Source organism: Solanum lycopersicum, chromosome 6 (assembly GCF_036512215.1).
Source record: "Solanum lycopersicum chromosome 6, SLM_r2.1".
NCBI classification, from domain to species: Eukaryota; Viridiplantae; Streptophyta; class Magnoliopsida; order Solanales; family Solanaceae; genus Solanum; species Solanum lycopersicum.
The window spans coordinates 17,491,179-17,500,477 of NC_090805.1; positions in this window are offsets into that span (position 1 = coordinate 17,491,179).

Here is a 9,299-nt window from a genome sequence, read left to right on the forward strand (position 1 = left end):
TACCCTATGACCTAAACTAAGCTATGATTGATAATTAAAGGCTTAAAGACATTTCAAAAAGGGACTATAGCTTAGCACCGAGTGAACTAGATTGAGGAGTGTCCCTTCCCACATAGGGAAGGTAGGAACACTACATTACTTTTTAGATTGGAGACTATAATGCATGGCGCATATAGAGGGTACCAACTATATCTCCTAGTTCTGAAACTATATTTCCACAATAGGAATACTAGCTAGAGGATCCACGTAGTTGCTATGTTTCATGTTATGGTACTACCTTGCATGTAGTCCGCCTTCTTTTGGTGTAGGGTTTTATGACATCAGATTCCACCCTATCTCATGTGGGCTATGTCGGTTAGGGAAAGATGTTCCCAAAAGGTAAAATAAATTAAAGGACTTGAACTCTAACTTGGATAATCTAAGAGTTCTAGCTTAGTATAGGTAGGGGTATGGGACTCTACTTAAGCATTGCACTAGTTAGCCTTGAGGGGAGTCTTAGGAGGATGTTCTTATATACGTTTATGTTATGATGATATACGATATGTAAATGATGAACTTGGCATATTGTTGATAATAAATGTTTGGTAGTTCACCTATGAGTATGCCTTGGGTTATAATGTCAATATAAGATGAAATGTAAATCTGAATGTTATGTTATGTGAAGTTGGATATTGGTTATGGTTTCTTGTTGAGGATACATGAATTTAGTAGGGTTATAGGGCTTTGCTTGGTCATTGTACTTGTTTAATTGATACGGATTCATGAGAAATTGTTTTCTTATTATGGTATGATTGACTTTTATTCATTCTTGTGACGTTATTCCTTGATCATAGGGTTGTAGTAAATAATGGTTTCAAAAATGTTGGAATACGTATTACTTGTTGAGTTAATAACTGTGTTTGGTTGGTTACTATGACTTGCTTGGCTTTGCATTAGGTTCTTAAAAGGTTAAAATGACATGTTATGACTAAAAGTCCCTTTTTAGAATGTTTTGCTTGTACATATTCTTAAGGTCTCAAAGATAGTATATGTGGAGTATTAACCCCGTTTCTTCCCTTTTTCCAAACATTTTAGGTTCTGGTCGTTGAAGAATTTTGAAGGTGACATTGTTGAAGGCTTGTATTCTTCATTTCATCCAAGTAGGGTAGGTACTCAACTTTTGAGGGCAATGACACTATATAGCTTACGGATTTGTTATGAGCTTAAAGACTCTTTCATTTCTTTCCTTTTCAATTGCGTACTATACTTTTGTATGACCTATATGTGGTCTTGTTGTATTGATGTAAGGGCTATGCCTATGTGGTGATAATTGTTTAGATTTTATGAGATGAGACAATCTTTGAGACTATTTTTCTATCTTATATATGTGTAAGTTCAATAAAAGTAGAAGGCTATGTAACCTTTCTATACGAAGGATCTATGTATACTCAATACAACTATATATTATGTCTATATAGAGGTTTATGTAAATATCCAAGTAATTGTAATGAAAGCTCTAAATTTTTCCGCATTTTTAAACCTATAGATGTAATGACATGAGACTAAGAGGCTAGTCTTAGTCCTTTTAAAGGACAAAGATTCCGGTTAGGTCTAGGGGGTAAATCCGGATGTGACAGCCAACTTTTATTTATTGAAATTGTAAAAAATTTTGTTCATAGAGTCTTTTCAGTAGTTAACTCGTATAATAGAGTCAATAAAAACAGTAGATAGACCTCTCAACTTTCTAACAGAGTAAGAACATAAATTTTGTTTATGGTCAGAATAGGTTACCTCTTCTTCAACTTCTTCATATGACTTTTCCATGAAAGCATCATTAGAGTATTCATAGTCATCTGAATCCCTTGGGGTATTTTCGAAGACTGTAGGAGCTTTTCTCACCACCTGATCAACATTTTCCTTTCCCTTAACACGGTCTGGGACTTGATCCCTTCGCCAATCTATGAAATCTTGAAATTTATGCTTATGACATTAACAGTCACTAATGAAGTTTTCTAGCTTTCCAAAATTATGATAGATGTCGTTTGCATTTTCTATTCTATTGGAGCTTCCTTCTTTTCGAAACCCTCCATGTTGTCATCAAAGGTATCATTTTGAGAAACCTTTAATACTACTGACTTATCCTTCTTTGTTTGTCTTTCCTCACACTATTTTCTACACTTGGGAGCCTACTGAATTAGATCTTTCTTAACATTCTTGGTGGGAATGTGAGGACCCTAAATCACAATGTCCTGCAGCTCACTATCTTTTGCCATGATATAATAATGTGGTCTGATCTTCCACCACCGGTAGCACTTACAGTTTAAACGAGGAGTATATATGGTAAATTTACCTTCTAGACTAGGTGATGTCGCCATTCCTTCATGATTTATTCTCTTGGTGTTAAAGAATCTAATACTTGGATACTTCTTGTTGGTTATGCTCACACCAATAAGTCAAGGACCAGGTCTATTGACTTAGAAAGAAAAGTAACTAACACTATGTGTCCATTTGTTTCGATGGGACCAAGTCCTCAAAAAAGGTAAAATAACAAAGAATAATATAAGTGCTGAAAGTAAAGATCGAACAAACAACTTTACGTGGAAATTCTCTTGCTCAAGGGAGTTAAACCAGACATGTTCTCAATAGCTCTTTTTAAACTGCTTCCACTAATCTTATCAAAGTAAAAGTAAAATCCACTTTACAAAATGAGATTAGCCTCCTAATCTCCATACTAGGAACTATCACCTATTACATAGACGAGCCAGAGCAGATACAACAATGTCCAGTAAGCTATTACCCCTAGATAACTTAGACTAAAACTAAGTAGATACAACACTACCCACTATACTAACTCAACTAATTAATACAGACATTTCGAGTAAGACACAAAATTACTCCTTGCGACATAGCATACTTTACCTCTCTGAGGTCTTATACAAGCCTTTTGACATCATTCATTGCATACATGTATAAAAATTAATGCGAAACTAGAACTTTTCACACGAAATAGTAATACTTCAAAATGTCTCATTCATAGAAAATCTTAATGAAAGACTAATCTCAAAGTGTCCATCTTTGACATACGAATATATTGGGACACGACCATACTTCAACATATAGAAAAATAGCTAAGTCTATTACTATACTTTCAGTAAGGAAATCTAAAAATCATGATGTCCTCGAATCTAGTGAAAACATACTAACTCTTGCTTGAATATATACTAATTCAAGCTTCCACTTCAAGAATCTTGTCAAATACTACCTACATGTCACGACCCAAAGCGGGCCGCGAGTGGCACCCACACTTATCCTACTATGTGAGCGAACCAACCAATCTGAACCCCAAAATTTCAAACATAATAAATAGAAAATAATGCGGAACACTTAAAACCCATTAACATAATCAATAATGAACTTCTAAAACTCAAAACTTATCATTATCCCCAAAATCTGAAAGTCATCATCACAAGAATATCTATCCTCAACTTACTAAATCAAAGAGTATCTAAGAAGCTAAAATAACTAAACAGCTAGTCTATGCCAGAACTTCAAGGCATCAAGACGAGAATGAGAGAGAATCCAGTCCGAGATAGAAACAATAGCTCAGCCTAAAATCTGACATGATGATGACTGGCTAGAGTTGCGGTTGATTTGAAGATGACGGTACGTTTGCTGCACTCCACAATTAACAAAAAGAAAACATACAAGTAGGGGTCAGTACAACCACACGTACTGAGTAGATATTATCGGCCAACTCAAAATAGAAAATAGTATATATCAGATAATATCATAAAATCAACTACAATGCTCAACATGCGGCATTTACAATTTCCATAACCCTTGGTCACAATACCAAGCACATCAATGAGGACTCACGCCTTCCCATCATACTCATTTGGGAATTAGGTTCATTAAATTGAGTATATTAACATATTTCAAGATTCATTCTCTTTTATTCCTCTTGTGTCGGAACGTGACAGTCTGATCCCCTAATACTACGTGTCGGTTCGTGACATCCGATCCCCTAATACTACGTGTCAGTTCGTGACACTCAATCCCCCTATTACTTTGTGTCGGTTCGTGACACCCAATCCCCCAATTACTACGTGTCGGTTCGTGACACCCGATCCCCCTATTACTACGTGTCGGTTCGTGACAACCAATCCCCTAACCTCATTCTTTTAGTTCATCAAGCCTTCTTTTATACCAAGGCATCATCATTAACAAGAGGATTTCAAGATTTGGGATTCAATAGCTTCATCATGCTTATTTCATCACAATTATATCATCACATCATGCAAACACACAATTAAGCATATAGAAGGGTTTACAATACTACCCAATACATATCATTCGCTATTAAGAGTTTACTACGAATAGCATAAAACCATAAACTACCTACACCGAGGAATTGTGGTCAAGCAAGCTAATCCTCAAAATCCTTGCTTTCTTCTTCGTTCCTCTCTCTCTCGATCATTTTTTCCCTCTTCTCTCTATTCTTTCTATCTTTCTTATTCGAATCCTTTTTCTTTTACCCTAACTAGCATATAATTAAGTATAAAAGATGGTAAAAGTAACCCACTAATTAATCCAAGGTTGTCTCCTTTAATCTCCAAGTAATTGGATTATTAACATTCAACCACTAACTTTATAATTATAAGCAGGAATAGTCCAAAACGCCCCTTAAAAATATTTAACTGAAATCCGACCCAGGCAGGGTTACGCAGTCTGTGACGGGCCGTTGTGCCTGCGACGGTCCGTCCTGCTGAGTCGTCACAGAGTTCAAAGACTAAAATTTACTGAAGGATCTGTGACGGCTGGTCACGCCTGTGACGGTCCGTCCTGCCATTCCGTCATGAAGTTCAGAGAGTCGATTTCAGTACCCAAATTTCAGAATTCTATGTGTTTTGGAACGAGACCCCCTCGACGGTCTGTCGTGTCCATGACGGTCCGTCGTGGGATCCGTCGTCTTAGCCAGTTTTTCCAGAAATAAAATCTGCTGCTCAAAACGACTAAACAGGTCGTTACAATAAATACAAATTTACCCATCCTTCGTCCTCGAACGATCACAAGAAAAGAAACAAGGGCGAAAAGGAGTACCTGAATCTGTAAACAAGTGTGGGTATCTTTCTTGCATATCAGCCTCCTTCTCCCAAGTGTATTCTTCAACTGGACGATTCTTCCATTGAACCTTATGGATGCAATCTCTCTTGACCTCAACTTTCGTACTTCTCTATCTAGAATAGCAACAGGCTCCTCCTCATAAGACAAATTCTCATCAAGCAGAACTGAATCCCAACGCATGATGTAGTTTCCATCCCCATGGTATCTTTTCAACATAGACACATGAAATATTGGGTGCACTCAGGACAGTCCTGGGGGAAAGGATAATTCATAAGCCCCCTCCCCTACTCGCTTAAGTACTTCAAATGGTCCGATATACCTTGGGCTTAGCTTACCTGTTTTTCTAAACCGCATCACCCCTTTCATGGGAGAAACCTTCAACAAGACTTGCTCACCCTCCATGAACTCCAAGTCTCTAACCTTTCAATCTGCATATTCCTTTTGCCTGCTTTGAGCCGCTAAGAGCTTTTCTTTAATAGATTTCACCTTCTCTAATGAATAGCTCAAAAGATCAATACCCCAAGGTCTAACCTCAAATTCATCAAACCAACCAATGGGAGACCTACATCTCCTCCCATACAATGCTTCAAAATGAGCCATATCCATACTTGAGTGATAGCTGTTATTGTATGAAAACTCCGCTAAGGGTAAGAAATTATCCCAATGACCCCCAAATTCTATCACACATGCACGAAGCATATCTTCCAACACCTGAATTGTTCGCTCAGACTGACCATCGGTCTAAGGGTGAAATGCAGTACTAAGGTCCAACCTAGTACGTAATTCAGCATGCAATGTTCTCCAAAACTTAGAAGTAAACTGCGTACCTCTATCTCATATGATGGAAAGTGGAACTCCTTGATATCAAACAATTTCTAAGATGTAAATTTTTGCTAACTTCTCTGCATTATAAGTCACCTTGACCGGAATGAAATGAGCAGACTTAGTTAATCTGTCCACAATTACCCAAATAGAGTCAAACTTCCCCAATGTCTTTTGAAGACCAACCACGAAGTCCATTGCAATTCTCTCCCACTTCCATTCAGGAATGGGCATTCTCTGAAGTGTTCCTCCGGGCCTCTTGTGTTCATACCTTACTTGCTGACAATTTTGACATTTGGCAACAAAATCAACAATGTCGCGCTTCATTCTACTCCACCAAAAGTGTTGCTTTAGGTAACGGTACATCTTGGTTGCACCAGGATGTATAGAATATCCGGAACTATGAGCCTGTGTAAGAATAGTGTGGATCAAATTATCAACACGGGGCACACATACCCTTCTCTTAATTCTCAAAACACCTTCCTCATCCATTATTGCTTCTTTAGCCTCTCCTCGCAACACCATATCGCGAATTCGACTTAGTTTCTCCTCATCAAGATGTTTTCCCTTGATCTTGTCAAGAAAAGAAGATCTCGCCTCCACACTGGCCAAAAATCCTCCTTTCTCATTTACTTCTAACCTCATAATGTCGTTAGCCAGAGTCTGAACCTCTCTAGCCAATGGGCGTCTAGAAACTTGTAAGTGGGCTAAAATACCCATGCTCCCTGCTTTCCTACTTAAGGCGTCTGCCACAACATTAGCCTTTCCTGGGTGATACAAGATGGTAACATCATAATCCTTTAGTAGTTCCATCCATCTCCTCTGTCTCAAGTTCAAATCTTTCTAAGTAATCACATATTGTAGACTACGATGATCTGTATAGACTTCACACTTCACCCCATATAGGTAATGTCTCCATTGCATTAATGCAAACACTACCGCAGCCAACTCCAAATCATGGGTAAGATAATTACGTTTCATGCACCTTTAATTGCCTCAAAGCATAAGGAATTACACTTTTCTCTTGCATTAGTACTGCACCCAAACAAGAATAGTATGCATCACAATAAACAACGAAGTTCTTTCTTTCCACTGGCAAGGTGAGAATTGGTGCAGTAGTCAACAAAGTCTTGAGTTTCTGAAAACTTTCTTCACATTCGTCCGACCATACAAATGGAACATTCTGCTTAGTCAGGTTTGTCAATTGGGAAGCAATAGAAGAAAATCCCTTGACAAATCGATGGTAGTAGCTAGCTAAACCAACGAAGCTCCTTATTTATGACACATTAGTAGGTCTTACCCAATTTCTCACTGTTTCAATCTTAGAAGGATCCACCATCACTCCATCCTTAGAAACCACTTGCCCTAAAAAGGACACTGAATCTAGCCAAAACTCACACTTAGAGAATTTGGCATAAAGCTTTTTCTCCCTCAACATTTCCAATACCATTCTCAAGTGCTCCATATGTTCTTTCTTGCTCTTCGAGTATACCAATATGTTACAATGAATACAATGACAAAGAGATCAAGATATAGCTTGAAAATCCTATTCATCAAGCTCATGAAAGCAGCAGGGGCATTCGTAAGCCCAAAAGACATTACTAAGAACTCATAATGCCCATATCTGGTCCAAAAAGCAGTCTTGGGCACATCCATTGCCAGTATTTTCAATTGATGATAACCGGATCTCAAGTCAATCTTAGAGAAGACACAAGCACCTTGTAACTGATCGAACAAATCATCGATACGAGGAAGAGGATACTTGTTCTTAGTATTTACCTGTTCAACTGTATGTAGTCAATGCACATCCCAAAAGTCCCATCCTTCTTCTGCACAAACAAAACAGGAGCACCCCAAGGGGATGCACTTGGTCTAATAAAGCCTTTGCTTAACAATTATTGAACTTGGCATTTAATTTTCTTAACTCAGCGGGAGCCATCATATAAGGGTGTATGGAAATGGGGCGAGTACCCTGCTCCAGATCAATACAAAAGTCGATATCCCTATCCGGTTGCATACCAGGAAGGTCCGCAGGAAACACATCCAGAAACTCACGGACTATTGAAACCGACTCAATCGAAGGTACTAGGGTAGTATCATCCCTGAGGTGTGCCAAGAAAGCTAAACAACCCTTTCTAACCATTCTCTTAGCATGAAGGAAGGAGATGATACGAACTGGAGTGGAAATGTAGTCACCCTCTCACACTTACGGATCTGTCCCAAGCTTGGCCCATGTTACAGTTATAGCATTACAATCTAAGATTGCAAAATTTGGAGACAGCCAAGTCATACCCAGAATTACATCGAAGTCAACCATTTTAAAGATAACCAAGTCTACATGAGTATTGCTCCCCATAAAAGTCACAAGACAAGACCTATACACCTTTTCGACTATCACAGACTCGCCCACCTGAGTAGAAACACCAATAGGCATGTCAAGAAATTCACAATGTAAATTAAGACCAGTAGCAAATGAGGAAGATACATACGAAAATGTGGATCCAGGATCAAATAATACAGAAGACATAAAATCACAAACCAAAAGATTACCTGTGATAACAGCATCTGATGTCTCCGCTTCAGATCTCCCAGGGAAAGCATAACAATGGGCCCTATCACCTGTCTGGTCGTTTCCTCTACCAGGTTGCGCTGCAGTAGATCCCATTTGTCCGTCACCCCGGACGTTTTGGTGACCACCATTACCTCGGCCACCATGTCCTCCAGAGTAGCGGCCTCTTCCATGACCACCTCTACCTCTGATTATTGGGGGTCTGTAACTCGGTTTTGGACAATTCCTCCTAATATGTCCAGTCTCTCCACATCCATAACATTCTCTGGATTCAAGCATAGGTCTTTGTGAGAATGACGAAGTTTGGGGATAACCACCAAACTCAGAGAAAAGTTGGCCGGTCTGCGGTGGACCCCCAACTACAGTCTGTAGTGAAGACTGGATAGGTCGGGCTGGGTAACCTCCTGAACCCTGCCCTCTAGAGTAAGAACCATTAAACTCACCTCCCTTACGAAACCTTTTAGATGTCGATGCCAAGGTGAAGTCATCGGGCTTCACTCCCTCCACCTCTATCACGAAATCTATTACTTCCTGAAAGGATTTCGCTGTAGCCGCTACCTGTAAGGCTGAAATCCGCAAATCTGACCTCAACCCCTTCACAAAACGGCGAATCTGCTCTTGTGGAGTGAAGAAAAGTTAGGTGTCATACCTGGATAATGCACGAAACTTAGCCTCATACGCAGTCACCGACATCTTGCCTTGCTCTAGGCTGAAGAACTCATCTCTCCTCCTATCCCTCAAGGTCCGGGGATATACTTCTCCATAAATAAGCTAGAGAACGACGCCCAAGTCATAGGTGGTGCCT